The sequence below is a fragment of the Pristiophorus japonicus genome, chromosome 13, assembly GCF_044704955.1.
Source record: "Pristiophorus japonicus isolate sPriJap1 chromosome 13, sPriJap1.hap1, whole genome shotgun sequence".
Taxonomy (NCBI): Eukaryota; Metazoa; Chordata; class Chondrichthyes; family Pristiophoridae; genus Pristiophorus; species Pristiophorus japonicus.
The window spans coordinates 66,102,249-66,118,975 of NC_091989.1; positions in this window are offsets into that span (position 1 = coordinate 66,102,249).

Here is a 16,727-nt window from a genome sequence, read left to right on the forward strand (position 1 = left end):
TCCAAAAATCACATCCTCATTGCCAATCTGTGATATCTTTAGACACAGTAAATACACAGTAAATGTCCCTTGAAGGACATTAGCAAACCAGTTTTCATGGTGCTTTTCTGATTCTAGCCCACAAATTTATGAATTTCAATTTTACAACTTACCATAGAGGATCTTAAACACACAATCCCTAGGGTTGCTAGTCCAGTACATAACCATAACTAGGCTAATGCACTGACAGAGGAACTCTACCTTAATCTCCTGTGTTATCCAATATCCAAATGTGAAGGCTTTCATGTAGAGCAATGCAATGAAGGAAAGAACCTATGTATAGCACCTGATTGCTTCCTCAGAGGGTCCCAAGTGTTGAATCGTTTGTAAATGTTAATCTAGAGATGGGTCAGTTATAATTTTTGTTACAATTACGTCTAAAGAATCAGAATGGTCTTCATCAGAATTAGTAACTGACCCAAAGGTAGCGAAAAAAAGTTAGTCAAATTTATTTAAGCGGCATTGTATAAGAAACATATGTTCAATAATCCCCAAAAACAGTAATCTGCTTCAGAGTTGACTAAATTACATCAGAAGCTTGAATACAAGCCAAAAAACAGAAGAATAGCAAATATTCAATTTCAAAAACATTAGAATTCAAAGAAACTTATTAATAAACGATATGGTCCTGAAATTCGATGGGTGTTTTCCTGGTCTCTCACTATAACCCGCGGGAACCCAAAACAGAATGGCAGAGATCCGGAGTGTCATCTGTTTCTCAGGGGAGGGAGCTTAAACCAGAAGACCAGGAGAAACCCCACAGAATTTCAGGGCCTGTAAGTGAAAACGATTATACGCAAGGCTTTTAGGGCATTAAAATGCAAAAAAAAATTCTAACAGAAAGAAAAATGTCCCAGCTCAAATAGTAAACAGAAATATGCTGACACTCAATCACAGTAAATTAGTGTAGTTAATGTCAATTGTTGAACTGCTGCAATCAAGTACAGGTTTCAATTACATTATTCACTTCAAATAAATTATTTTTCTTGGATAGATGTATATAAATAAAACACACACACGAATCTTGATGTTGTCTGACTGATTTGTGTGTATGTAAGTTCTGTGCAGAGCTTGCACTTCCTGTAAGTGTCATGTCTACTTCTTGTATTACAAAGGATATATGGCCATTGGGCTCAACCAGTTCATGCCGGCATTTATGCTCTACTCGAGCCTCCTTCGTCTTTCCTTATCTAACTCTATCAGCATAATCCTCCATTCCCTTCTCCCTCATATGCTTGTCTAGCTTCCCCTTAAATGCATCGATACAATTCGCTTCAACCACTCCCACTGATAGCGAGTTCCATATTCTCACCACTCTCTGAGTAAAGAAGTTTCTTCTGAATTCCCTATTGGATTTCTTGGTGACTATCTTATATTGATGACCTCTAGTTATGCTCTTTCCCACAAGTGGAAACATGCTCTCTGTATCCGCTCTATCAAAGTCTTTCATAATTTTAAAGACCTCTATTAGGTCACCCCTCAGCTTTCTTTTTTCAAGCGAAAAGAGACCCAGCCTGTTCAACCTTTCCTGAGAGGTATACCCTTAACGTTTCTGGTATCATCCTTGTAAATCTTTTTTGCACCCTCTCCAGTGCTTCTGTATCCTTTCTACAATATAGCGACCAGAACGGTACGCAGTACTCCAAGTGTGGTCTAACCAAGGTTCAATACAAGTTTAACATAACTTCACTATTTTTCAATTCTATCCCACTAGTAATAAACTCTAGTGCCTGGATTGCTTATTTATGGCCTGTGTCGCTACTTTTAACGATTTGAGTATTTGTACTCCCAGATCCCTTTGCTCCTCTATCCCACCCAAACTCACACCCTCCAAGTAATAAGTGACCTCCTCCCTATTCTTCCTACCAGCTTATTGATGTCCTCCTGTAATTTGTTGTAGTCCTCCTCAGTATTGACTATCACCGTCTCCCCAATTGGGTGTCATCTGCAAATTGAGAAATTGTGTTTTGGATTCCAAAGCCTAAATCATTAATATAAATTGTGAACAACAGTGGTCCCGGCACTGATCCTTAAGGGTTAGACTTAGATGAGGACAGATGGGAGAAGGCTCGAGTGGAGCATAAACGCCGGCAAGGGCTGGTTGAGCACAATGGCCAAATATCCTATGTAATCCCATGGAATACAAGTAGGCATGACATTTACAGGAAATGCATGCTCTGCACAGAACTTACATACACACAAATCAGTCAACATAAAGATGCATGTGTGTGTGTTTTATTTATATATGTCTTTCCAAGAAAAATAATTTGTTTGAAGTGAATAATGTCATTAAAACCTGTACTTGTTTGCATCAGCTCGACACTTGATATTAACTACACTAACTTAATGTGATTGAGTGTCAGCATATCTCTGGTCACTATTTGAGCTGGGTCACTTTTCTTTGTTATAATTTCTTTTGCATTTTAATGTCCTAAAAGCCTTGCGTATAATCAGTTACACTTACTTCTACCCAATGTAGGATTCCTGAATCTCTCTGGGCTTACATTTGACAGTGAGACGATTCTTTCAGAACAATTGGCACAGTTTATTAAAAACACACACATACATTTAACAGCAGTCATCAAATATCCTATAGATCTACCTTAGTTACAACAGAGATACAATGAGGTTATAATAAAAAGCGATATACGTTACGCCCCTTTTGCTGGCTGGTTTGAACACACGGCATGCTGATTTGGCTGGTCTTCAACAGGAGGTCTTTTGCCATGTGTTCAGCAGGGAGAGAAGAGAGAGAAAAGTTCCTGGCTTGCATTTTTTATATTCCTCAAGGCCATTGTCCTCAGAAAGCCTCCCGATTGAACTTTGGTTCCAAGGCAGCTTCTTATTGGCTCTCCTCACACATGTGGCTGTCTGGTCTGGCTTAGCCATCTCTGATTAGTTTAAATGGCTTTCCAGTACCCAAAACCTATGTGGCAGCTCTGGGGGCTTTCATTTTGTTTCTTACAAAACTTAGCCCATGCTGGCAATCTGTGGGCTTCCATTTTATCTCAACCCAAACAGGCCTTTCCGTTAATCTACACTTTTAACATTTATACATACACATAATCAATTTTAATCATTAATAAACATTTTTATTTTTACACCACCTTCTGCCATTTTGAATAGCTACCCTTTACCCTTGCACTCTGCTTTCTTTCTTGAAGCCAGCTAGCTATCCAATCTGCTACTTTGTCCCCTGACTCCACATTCTCTGATCTTATTCATTACTCTTTTATGTCATCGTCATCATAGGCAGTCCCTCGGGGTCGAGGATGACTTGCTTCCAATATGAGTTCTTGGGTGACTGAAGATTCTAATGCGGGACCTAGTCTCTGTCACAGGTGGGGCAAATGGTGGTTGGATGAACGGGACGTTGGGGTGCCTGGGTTGCCGTGCGCTCCTTCGACGCTTGGCTTCAGCTTGCTCTCGGCGAAGAGACTCGAGGTGTTCAGCGCCTTCCCGGATGCTTTTTCTCCACTTTGGGTGGTCTTGGGCCAGGAATTCCCAGGTGTCGGTGGGGATGTTACATTTTTTTAAAGAGGCTTTGAGGGTGTCCTTGAAACATTTCTTCTGCACACCTGGGGCTTGTTTGTCGTGTCAGAGCTCCAAGTAGAGCGCTTGTTTTCAGAGTCTCGTGTCGGCCATGCGGACGATGTGGCCTGTCCAGTGGAGCTGATCGAGCATGGGCAATGCTTCGATGCTGGGGAGGCTGGCCTGAGCGAGAACACTGACAGTGCGCCTATCCTGCCAGTGGATTTGCAGAATCTTGCAGAGGCAGTGTTGGTGGTACTTCTCCAATGCTTTGAGGTGCCTGCTGTCCATAGTCTATGTCTCTGAGCCATATAGGAGGGCGGGTATCGTCACTGCTCTGTAGACCATGAGCTTGGTGCCAGGTTTTAGGTCCTGGTCTTCAAACACTCTCTTCCTCAGACAACTGAAGGCTGCGCTGGCACACTGAAGGCAGTATTGGACCTCGTTGTCACTGTCTGCCCTTGTTGATAGTAGTCTCTCAAGGTATGGAAAATGGTCCACATTGTCCAAGACCTCGCCATGGATTTTGATAACCAGGGGTCAATGCTGACTGGTGGGAGCAGGTTGGTAGATGTTTAGTGTAAGGCCCATGCTCTCGTACGCCTTGGTGAAGGTGTTGACGATGGCTTGGAGTTCGGCCTCGAGTGTGCGCAGACCTTGGATCTGGCCTGGAGGCGGCGGAGGTTGAACAGATTCCCGTTTACGTGTAATTTAGCTCTACTCCAGCGGGGAGTTTGCTAAGGGTGAGATGGAGCATTGTAGCAAGGAAGATCGAGAACAGCGTTGGTGCGATGACACAGCCTTGCTTGATCCTGGTCTGAACATGGAATGGGTCTGTGATGGATCTGTTGGTCAGGATCATGGCTTGCATGTCATCGTGGAGCAGGCAGAGGATGGTGACAAACTTTTCAGGGCAGCCGAATCTGAGGAGGACGCTCCATAATCCCTCACTCTATTATGTGGCACTTATTAAAGGCTTTTTGAAAATCTAGATAAATTACATCTACCTCATTACCCTTGTCTACTCTCTGTTATCTCTTCAAAAAATTCAATGTTTGTCAAGCAAGACTTTCCCTTTTGAAATCCATGCTGACTATTCATTATTATATTTTTGGTTTCTAGATGTTCTTCCATTTTCTCCTTTAGTAGGGATTACATTCTGTGTCAGAACTGCAGTATGTGGGAGTTTGTGGACAGCGAGACTGTCTTGGATTCCCACATCTGCAGGAAATGTCTCTGCAATCGCTTCGGCTCAGAATCTTTGAGCTGGAGTGCGAGTTACAGGCACTCAGAAACATAAGGGAGGGAGAGGAATTTCTGGATACTTTTATCCAGAAAACAGTCGCACCCGAGAATAAAGCACAGGTTCAGGAAGGGGAGGGTGTGACTGTTAGGGAGCTGGGTAGCGGGGATTTAGGAGAGGTTGAGGAGGAGGTCCCACAGACACTGGTCCTGTCCAACAGGTACGATATACTCGCTACCTGTGAGGACAAGGAGAAAGACTGTGAGGAAGACAGCCACAATGCAGACCAAGGCACCGTGGCTCAGAAGGCTGTCCAAGGAAGGGGAAGAGCAGAATAGAAATATGGTAGTGATAGAGAACTCTATGGTAGTGATAGGGGATTATATGATAGTGATAGGGGATAGATAGCATCTTCTGCAGTAACGAATGAGAATCCCAAAGGCTGTACTGCCCACCTGTTTCCAGGGTAAATGAGTCCGCGAGGCGGCTGGAGAGGAATTTGGAAAGGAAGGGGGTAAATCCAGTTGTCATAGGGCATGTCGGAACAAACGACATAGGGTAGGAACAGGGAGAAGGTCCTGCTGAAGGAATATCAGGTGATAGGAGATAAATTAAAAAGTAGGACCTTGAGGGTAATAATCTCTGAGCCATATGCAAATTGGCATAGAAACAGTCAGATCAGGAGAATTAACATGTGGCTAAAGGACTGGTATGGGAAAGAGGGGTTCCTTTTCATGGGACACTGGTTCCAGCACTGGGACAGGTAGGAGCTGTACCAGTGGGACTGGGATGGAACTCGTGTCCCAGCGGAAAAGATAAATAGGGAGGTGGCAAAGGCTTTAAACTAGTAAGATGGGGGGAGGGATCTACAAGATATGAAACCAGCCTAAATATAAACAAAACAGGAAAGGAGAGCATAAGAAACTATAAAGTAAGGGAGGACATTGATGGCCAGGGAATAAATAGAGTAATAGAACAGGAGAGTAAAAAGATGGTTAAAAATAAAGTGAAAGGAACTGCTTTTAAAAGTGAGTTAAACTGTACAGCAGTGCACAGTGTCCATAATAAAACAGGAGAGCTGGGGCAATAATTTGTTGTGAGGAACCAGACATAGTAGGGATTACTGAGATGTGGTTACAGAAAAAATCAGGACTAGAAACTAAACATTACATAAGAACATAAGAAATAGGAGCAGGAGTCGGCCATTTAGTCCCTCGAGCCTGCTCTGCCATTCAATAGGATCATGGCTGATCTGATCATGGCCTCAACTCCACTTCCCTGCCCGCTCCCCATAACCCTTGACTCCCTTATCATTTAAAAGTCTGTCTATCTCTACCATAAATATATTCAATGACCCAGCCTCCACTGTTCTCTGGGGTACAGATATCCACAGATTGACGACCCTCTGAGAGAAGAAATTCCTCTTCATCTCTGTGTTAAATGGGCGACCTCTTATTCTGAAACTATGTCCCCTAGTTCTAGTCTCCCACACGAGGAGAAACATCCTCTCTGCCTCTACTCTGTCAAGTCCCCTCATAATCTTATACATTTCAATAAGATCACCTCTCATTCTTCTAAACGCCAATAAGTAGATACCCAACCTACTCAACCTTTATTCATATAACAACCTCTTCATCTCACGAATCAACCTCGTGAACCTTCTCTGAACTGTATTTACCAATTTAAAAGCTCCACTGATTTCAGGCAAACTCATGCCTTCACACCTGCCGATAAGCTCACCGCCTCTCATTATGATGCGATCATCTTGGCTACTTATCTTTGAGTCTGTGAATCAACCCGCAGTATGAAGCAACCAATTAAGGATTTACCGTCCAACTGATATAGTGGGCAAATTGCACCTGCTATAAGTGGCATGGACTACATATATTTTTTTGATTTCAACACAAGCAGAAGCAACAGTAATGGTGATACTCTAATCTGTGTATATAGAGAAGCTGCATTTTTGTGAATGCAGCCCCAAACTCTATTGACTTGTCATTTTACTGATGTCAGACCATTTTCAGAACAAAATTATAACAAGGGAAGAAAAGCAAAATACTGCGGATGTTGGAATCTGAAATAAAAACAGAAAATGCTGGAAATACTCAGCAGGTCTGTGAAGAGAGAAACAGAGTTAACGTTTCAGGTCAATGACCCTTCGTCAAAACAGGATGAAGGATTCTGACGAAGGGTCATTGATCTGAAATGTTAACTCTATAACGAAGGAAGTTGCAAAAAGAAATGAAAATGCTGAATTAAAAGATGTATTTTTATAAGCACTGAAACTCCTAGTCAGTCACATAAAGAAGGGACAGAATGCAGCCAGTGTGAGATCTTGGTTTAAGTCATGTATTAGCTGCAGCATAATTCCAATTGCTTTGATTAAGATAGCCAAAGTAATGATAGGATTATGAATACTTATATGTTCAACTCAATGCAGTTGTTTAATATAAGAAGTATAATTAATATTACTATCATTTGTATGCCGTGGAATATTTTTGTCACATTCCTGTTCAGGTTGCTATTTATAACTGTGAGTATTTTCCAGATGACCAATGTGTTTACATTGTAAGAAACATAGAATGCCAATTAACTTTAATGTTTAATCAAATGTGTGTAATATGCAAGCTATGTCAAGCTATGACATGACACTCCAGTGCTGAGGGAGCGCTGCACTGTCGGAGATGTTGTCTTTCAGATGAGACGTTAAACCGAGACCCCATCTGCCCTCTCAGATGGACATGAAAGATCCCATGGCGCTATGTCGAAGAAGAGCAGGGGAGTTATCTCCGGTGTCCTGGCCAATAATTATCTCTCAATCAACATAAAAAAAACAGATTATCTGGTCATTATCACATTGCCGTTTCTGGGAGCTTACTGTGCGCAAGTTTGTTGCCGTGTTTCCCATATTACAACAGTGACTATACTCCAAAAAAGTAATTAATTGGCTGTAAGGAGCTTTGAGACATCCAGTGATCATGAAAGGCGCTCTATAAATGCAACTCTTTCTTTCTTTTTCTTAGGAGCATTTGATTTCAGTCATCCAGGGTCCCAGTGCCACTGTGTGAGGATTGGAGCACTCGGCTGTTTGCTAATTGAATCCAATGCTCTAGCTTCAGTAACCCAACTGTTACATGTCCCCAGTGGTTGATCGGCCATTGCATGAAGATATAGGACTTGACATTCCTGATGGAATGCTGTGTTGCCAAAGGTGCGGAAGGGCAGCAAATCCGCGTATCAGTCTGTCCCAGCGCCGATGGCATTCCAAATCTTGGGGATGGGGTCACTAGCATAAAGAAGACAGATGCCCGACAATTTGTGGCAATCGCTGGGCACTGGAGGTCCAGATTTTTGAAGCAGTAGCTTGCCAACTCTGTCCACGGCAGGGACAGATTAAAGGGGGGGGGGGCAGATGGGGCAGTCGCCCGGGACCCAAGCCTAGAGTGGGGCCCATACAGGTTGGGATTAAGGGTAAATAGTATTGACATAAGTGACGTAGCAAGAGCGGGGCGAAGCCACGAGGGCTCAGGCGCATGTTATTCTCCACTTGATGTCATCATCATAGGCAGTTCCTCGGAATCGAGGAAAACTTGCTTCCACTCCTGAAATGAGTTCTTTGGTGGCTGAACAGTTCAACACGAGAGCCACAGACCCTGTCACATGTGGGACAGATATTCGTCAGGGAAAGGGGGGTGGGGGGGGTGGCAGTGATTTACCGCACGCTCCTTCCGCTGCCTGTGCCTGACCTCTTCACGCTCGCAACATTGAGATTCGAAGGGCTCAACGCCCTCCCGGATGCACTTTCTCCACCTAGGGCGGTCTTCGGCCAGGGTCTCCCAGATGTCAGTGGTGATGTCACACTTCACTTGATGTAAACAGACTCTAGATGCCCTTTTCCTAGAGATGCATTCTGCACACAAATCGGGGGCGATAAAAAGGAACGAGCACCAGGTACGTGAGGAGCAAAAGGGACGAGAAGTAACTAAACTGCTTAAACTGGATCATTTTTTCCAACTAAAAACTCAAGATCATGAAGGTGAAGGCCAAGACGACGCTGTGCAGTCAACTTCCACAACGAAACCACTCGTGGAACCGGACCCGGAGTTGGCAGAGTTCAAGCTCCAAATCCAAAAGGTTGAAGAAGATGAAAACCAACTGCTGCATACTGAGCTGAAAAAGACGCAACTTATGAGTGACATTGGCCTATGGGGAGACAATATCTCAGAAGACATGCAAAGCCATTGGATTGCAAAAGGTAGTGAGTACTGCCGAAACTGTGATAAAGACTTCCAAAACTCCGTCGTGATTTATGCCAAGGAAGGATGTCGCCGATACTGCTCGAAGTCCTTCTTCACATGTGTGCACCCGCTGACAGGGGAACGTGTGGAGCGAACGTGGTTCTGTTATTCACCTTCAAACGGTAGAGTATACTGCTTTGCTTGCAAGGTCACAAGTAGCCACTTTACTCATGGGATTAATGACTGGAAGCATGGAGATGAGAGGATTTCATTTCACGAAAACAGCCACCAGCATAGAGAAGCCTTGGTAGTAATGTGTGCTAGACAAGCAGGTACTGGTTGTGTGGATGGTCATATTGTCTTCCAGTTTGAAAATTGACGGCAGTACTGACGCAAGGTGCTAGAGTGGGCTGTCTGTGTGATAACGTTTCTCTGTGAATGAGGTCTTTCATTGTGAGGCAGAGACTAATCAGTTGAGTCTCCAAGTAAGGGTAATTATCTGGGTGTGTTGGAGGTTCTCGCAAACTACGATGCATTTTTTGCTGAACACATTAAGCAGTTCGCCAACAAAGGCAAGAGGCATACTTCATACTTGTCTTCCACCATGTGTGATTAGTCTGATTGGTAGCAAAGTACTTGAGACGGTTATCCAGGAATTGAAACCAGCGAAGTTCTATTCAATATCTGTTGATTCAATGCCAGATGTCACACACACAAATCAGCTGACATTTGTCGTCCACTATGTTCTACCGACTGGTCCTGAGGGAAAGTTCCTAAAGTTCTTACCGATAATCGGTCATACTGGACAGGAAATAGCAGAAATAATACTGGCCTTTCTGGATGAAAACGGGATCGACGTACAAAATTGTCATGGACAATCTTATGATAATGCTTCAAATATGAGTGGGAAATACATTGGTGTCCAAACTATTATCAAAGAGCAATGCCCATATGCCATTTATACCATGCGCAGCGCACTCACTCAATCTTGTGGGGAAAAACAGTGCCAAATGCAGCCCAGTGATCGTCAGATTTTTTTGAAATTGTACAAAAGTTTAACATTTTTCTGTCTGCATCGACGTATCACTGGCAACTGCTTTATGAAAAATGAAAGCCTTTAGGGCTATCTGTCGTCAAACAGCTTTCTGCTACTCGATTGTCAGCAAGGTAAGAAGCAATGTCAGCCCTGCTCAATTGTTATACTCCCATATATGCGAAGTGTTCAAATCCCTGGCAACTGATGTGAAACAGAAAGTTGAATGCCGAAATGAAGCTGAGTTGATCCTTGACAAACTAGGCGAACTGGATTCAGCTATTCTCATTGTTATTTGGAACACATAAGAACATACGAAATCGGAGCATGAGTCGGCCATTTGGCCCCTCGAGCCTGCTCCGCCATTCAATAAGACCATGGCTGATCTGATCCTGGCTTCAACTCTACTTCCCCGCCCACTCCCCATAACCCTTAACTCCCTTATCAGTCAGGGGTCTGGAAACGCTTTCACCTGACCAATCTTTCAATTCAAGAGACCGGCTTAAATCTGAATATCATGGCGTCCTTACTCAAGTCCCTTGTCGATTTTGTTAAGACTCAGCGGACAGAGTTTGAGGACTTCGAAGACCTAAAGATTAAACTGTGTGGCCACAACGAGTACAATTCAGCTCAGAGGCGTGTCCGGGTATGTCACTGCCGCTATGATGATGGAGATGCTGAAAACACTGTGCTGTCACCCAAGGAGAAATTCAAAACTGAAGTTTCCTTGTCATCATTGATCAACTAATCAGTACCTTGAAACACTGCCTTGAAGCATGCAAGGAAAAAATTGTAAGTTTGGATTCCTGTCTAAGCTAGCCATTCTCTTGACTCATGAGACCAAGCAAGCCGCAACAAATCTTGCCCGCTCCTATACCAAAGATCTGGAAAACTATGATTGAAATTAATTCATCCAGTTTTCTACCTTAGTGGCATCCTCAACAGAGCTTCAAACCACAATTCGTCTCAAACAAACTAAGTCAGTAGAACTGAGAATGTACCAATTCCTCCATACACACGCCCTCACCCAAACCTTTTCTAACATTGAAGTAGCTCTTCGGATATATTTGTCGATGCTGATATCAAATTGCAGTGGCGAGCGGTCCTTCTCGAAACTAAATCGCATCAAGGATGAGGTCAGGAACCGAATGGGACAAGATCGACTTAATGGTCTTTCAATCATGAGCATCAAGAGCGAAGTACTGAAAGGACTTGACTTCTCAAAAATCATTGACGAGTTTTGCAGATAAAAATCTAGAAAAAGACCAATGTAACATTATACTTGTAGTTGCCTCTGTGGAGAAAATGGAATGCAAATGACAAATTATGGTCTTTCAAAAAAAAATGCACTGTCTTGTTCGAAATTGTTGTCATTGTCGATTTAGTTTCAAAATGTAAGGTTTTTTTGTTAAAGCGTTGTTGTTTACTGTTTATACAGAGTTTCATCAAGGTATCGGTTTGATTGTTTGGAAATATAATAAAATATTAAATGAGTGTCATCATAGTATCAATGGAAACAAAACCTGGGATGTAGACCTGACCTGACCTTGACCTGATGCATACTCAGTATAGTGCCCTGTGACTTAGCTCACTAATGTAATTTACTGCAGGATGTGAATGGAAGTAGGGGGCCCATCACTGGGGGTACTGCCCGGGGCCCGAGGCACCCTTAATTCATCCTTGGTCAGAGGGTGCCCTTTTAATTCCACTGGAATTTTCTATTTTTGATTTCATTACACTGAATCCATTACCTACATTCAGGTTTTGATAGTCATTCCCACTCGCATGGATAAATCTGCTTTCAATCGATGTTTGAGATTTTAAACATAAATCATTCATTGATGAATAAATTACTGATCTTCCAAATGAGTAGTTCACCTTTTTCACATGGCTGATTTTTTTTTTAAGTTTCTCTTCATTCTTCGGGAAGGCAATTGTTCCTCCGCTGTCTAATAAAAGGGAGATTGATTGCTTTCAAATGAAAGAGGTAGGTGGAGAAGGTGCATGAGGAAAATTGGGCTGAGCATTTTAATGTCTCTCAAGATATTGTCACAACTGCATCTGGCAAGTTTTCTGCACCATCATCCTCACAAGAATGCTAGGAGCTTTGAGATCATTGCGCCCTTATTTCAGACACTAAGGCTGGAATTTTTAGCTGCAGAGCCATTGGAAGGTGGGGCAGAGGCGCAGTAGTGCACTGGAAACCTGGAAGTCTGGGTTTTCCCACATGCTTTGGTGATTTAACTCCACAGCGTGTGTCTGACATCATTGATAGGTTCTCCGCCCAGCCATCAGCTTGATTGACAGGCTTGGCTTCCAGTCAGGCGGGGAGCACGCTAGAGAAGGCTGCAGGACTGTGTAGGTCTGATCCCCGACCCCGAGGGATCCTGGGAGGGGGGCGTGGGGGGGGTGGTCCTATGTCTGACCCTGGGGAGTGGGGGCTCTGATCCCAGGGGGGTCTAATCCCCAGGAGGGAAGAGGAATTGTATGGGGAGGGCTTTAAGAACATAGAAAAATAGCAACATAGGAACAGAAGTTGGCCATTCAGCCGCTTGAGCCCGTTCTGCCATTCAATGAGATCATGCTGCTCTGCGACCTAACTCCATATACCCACCTTTGCCCCATATTCCTTAATACCTTTGGTTAACAAACTCAGATTTAAAGTTAACAATTGATCAAGCATCAATTGCCGTTTGCAGAAGAGAGTTCCAAACTTCTATCACCCTTTGTGTGTAGAAGTGTTTCCTAATTTCACTCCTGAGAGGTCTGGCTCTAATTTTAGACTGTGCCCCAATCCCAGAATCCCCAACCAGCAGAAATGGCTTCTCTCTATCTACTCTTTCTGTTCCCCTTAATATCCTGAAACTTTCGATCACATCACCCCTTATCCTTCAGAATTCTAGGGGGGAAAAAACGAATTTGTGTAATCCCTCCTCGTAACTTAACCCTTGAAGTCTGGGTATCATTCTGGTAAACCTATGTTGCACTCCCTCCAGGGTCAATAAATCCTTCCTAAGGTGTGGTGCCCAGAACTGCTCTGGGCCGATGGTGTGGGAGGTTGGGGGGCCAGGAGGAAGCTCTCGTGCACCTCCCAGCCACAAGGAGTGCTCCCCAAGGCTGTTCTCGCCTCGCTGCAGCTGCTGGGAAGTCCCGAGAATCCCTGGCCAGCCACAGTCAAATCCAAGGCTTCCAGTCTCACTATCATATTTAAAGTGCCAAGCACCCCTCCCACCCACTGTCTGTGTCAGAGGAGCAGTCCTCAGAAGATTTACATTCAGAATGGAACTTATGGCTGAACAATATCAATTGGCACAGTCAGAGATCTTCAGTGATCCCGATAATTCCTCTGAAATTAATAATAACTAGATAGTTTCTCATCATAACTGGCCATTCCAGGCAGCAAGGGGGCATGAGATGGAGTACAACAACAACTTGTATTCATATAGTGCCTTTAACGTAGTGAAAAATCCCAAGGTGTTTCACAGGAGTATTATGAGATTAAAAATTTGACACCGAGCCACATTACATACTTTAATGCACTGTCCTGAAAAGTTGTTCAGTCGATTCATTTTTCAAATAGACTTAAGAGACAGTTATATAAACTGCGTATTTTTCTTCCTATTCCAGAACCCTGGATATAATAGTCTGTGCCAAAGTAGTGATATGGATGTTGTCATTCGAATCAGTCACAGATATCAACTTTAAGAGCATTTGTTCCCTCAGTATGCAAGTTGGTCTGTGACACTGCACTCATCCTCCTCCCTGTAAATGACTTCTTCATCATAAACTGGTCATGTGTTCTCCAGTTATATGAGCAAGTTGATTGAATGAAAAGCTGTGGGAATGCATTAAAACCTTGGCTATTGAGACCTCTAGTCAGCTCTCAAATGCAAGTTAACCAATTGATATGGCCAGGTGAATAATTGTGGGCACGACCTTGTTAAGACAAGTGTTGGCTGACTCAAAGGTTTATTTCGGTTTTGCTGCCTATATTTAATTCAGATTAGGAAGGGGCTCTGCAAAATAAGAGAAACGGACCACTTCACAGTGACGTCTGGTGCAGAATCAGGAAGGGTGCTCATCTCGGCATCTGGAATGCCCTGAAAGGATGATACAGAGATGAAATGGTTTGCTTTGGGCAGAGCAGAATAATCAGGACAGCAAGAGAGACTGAGACAGCATTACAAACAGCATTTCAATTGAATGAGCTACTCATCCTTTATCCCTTGCTGAATTAATTACCTTAACCACTAGTGCCAAGAACAATAGACCGCCTCATGTAATTTCAGTTATTAAAAATGAAGGTTGCTAGATTACTTCAAGCAATATTCTACACCTTAAAAGATTTGCATTTAGATAGCGCCTTTCACGATGTCTCAAAGCGCTTTACAGCCAATGAAGTACTTTTGGAGTGTAGTCACTGTTGTAATGTGGGAAATGCAACAACCAATTTACACACAGCAAAGTCCCACAAACAGCACTGTGATAATGACCAGATAATCTGTTTTTTTGTTATGTTGATTGAAGGATAAATATTGGCCAGGACATCGGAGATAACTTCCCTGCTCTTCTTCGAAGTAGTGTCATGGGATCTTTTACGTCCATCTGAGAGAGCAGACGGAGCCTCGGTTTAACGTCTTATCCAAAAGACGGCACCTCTGACAGTGCAGCACTCCCTTAGCACTGCACTGGAGTGTCAGCCTAGATTTTTGTGCTCAAGTCCCTGGAGTGGGACTTCAACCCACAACCTTCTGACTCAGAGGCGAGTGTACTACCCACTGAGCCACAGCTGACACTTACCCAAACTTAGGAACAGCAGTAGGCCATTCAGCCCCTTGAGCCTGTTCCACCATTCAGTTAGATCATGCCTGACCTGTACCTCAACTTCAAATACTGTCTTTGCTCAATATTCCTTGATACCCTTGCCCAACAAAAATCTATCGATCTCAGTCTTCAAAATTTCAATTGACCCCCAGCATCCAGGCCTTTTGGAGGAGAGAGTTCCAGATTTATACTACCTCTCAAGCGGAAAGAGCTTCCTGATTTTGTTTCTAAATTTTAAGATTATGCCCCCTTGTCCTGGATTCCCCCACCAGAGGAAATAATGTATCTTTATCTACCATTTCGAATCCCTCTGTCATTTTAAAGACCTCAATTAGGATCGCTTCTCAACCTTCTTAACTCCAGGGAATATAAATCAAGTTTTTGCAACCTGTCCTCAGAATTGAACCCTTTAATGCCGGGTATTGTTCTCGTGAATTTGCATTGCAGCCCCTCCAAGGCCAATATATGTTTCCTGAGGTGGGGAGCCCAGAACTGAGTGCAGTGCTCCAGATGGAGTCTGAGCAATTCTGTGTATAACTGGAGCTTAACTTCCTTCCCTTTGTAGTCCAACCCCTTTTTTCTCATGTACAAGATGGTGATGGATTTGGGAGAGAGGTTTCAAGAACATGCTCCATCACCTGTACATTGTGACAGTTGACATAGCAAAATTGAATAGGAAAAGTTGACATAGCAATATGATAGTGAACCAAACACCATGATTAGGGGAAGTACAGTTTGTAGGCAGGAAGTTCTTGCTATATAGCTGAAAGCAACAGAAGTGGTGCAAAACAATTTTATTACTGTGTGTATTTCAACAACAACAACAACTTGTGTTTATATAGCCCCTTTATCATAGTAAAACATCCCAAGGCACTTCACAGGAGCATTATAAAACAGAATTTAACACCAAGCCACATAAAGAAATATTAGGGTAGATGACCAAATGCTTGGACAATGAGGTAGGTTTTAAGGAGTGCCATAAAGGAGGAGAGGTAGAGAGGCAGAGAGGTTTAGGGAGGGAATTCCAGAGCTTAGGACCTTGGCAACTAAAGGCATGGCCACCAATGATGGAGCAATTAAAATTGGGTTTGCTCAAGCGGCCAGAATTAGAGAAGCACAGATATCGGGGGGGGTTGTGGGGCTGGAGGTGATTACAGAGATAGGGAGGGGCGAGGCCATGGACGGATTTAAAACTAAGGAAGTGAATTTTGAAATTGAGACGTTGCTTAACCGGGAGCCGATGTAGTTCAGCGAGCACAGGGGTGATGGGTGAGTGGGACTTGGTGCGAGTTAGGACACGGGCGGTAGAGTTTTGGATGAGCTCAAGTTTACCTAGGGTAGAATGTGGGAGCCCGACAAGGAGAGCGTTGGAATAATCAAGTCTAAAGGTAACAAAGGCATGGGTGAGGGTTTTAGCAGCAGGTAAGCTGACGCAGGGGCGGAGTCGGGCCATGTTTACCCCATGAGACTTGCACTAATTTCACACTGGATGGCTTTGTGTTGCTGTCCTTAACCCTTTATGGTAGGAGGAAGGAGTCACACGCAAAGGGCAGAGGAAGCATCGGGTGCATTCAACAGTGCCCTTGGCATCAGGGCAGAGAACAACTTAAGTCATCTATCAACCTTTTGGGGACAGTCACGTAACAAGGCAACGCAAGGCAATGGGTCTGCAACTTACTGGGGTGGACGCTGGCTGTGGATAGGGAGCACTGCAACTGATCCAAATGTTCCCCCTCAAGGGTTTGCTTGGTTGATTGAGAAGAGTGGTCCTCTTAGCTGCGGTTAGCCCAGCACTATAAAATGGGTGTTGGTAATGAAG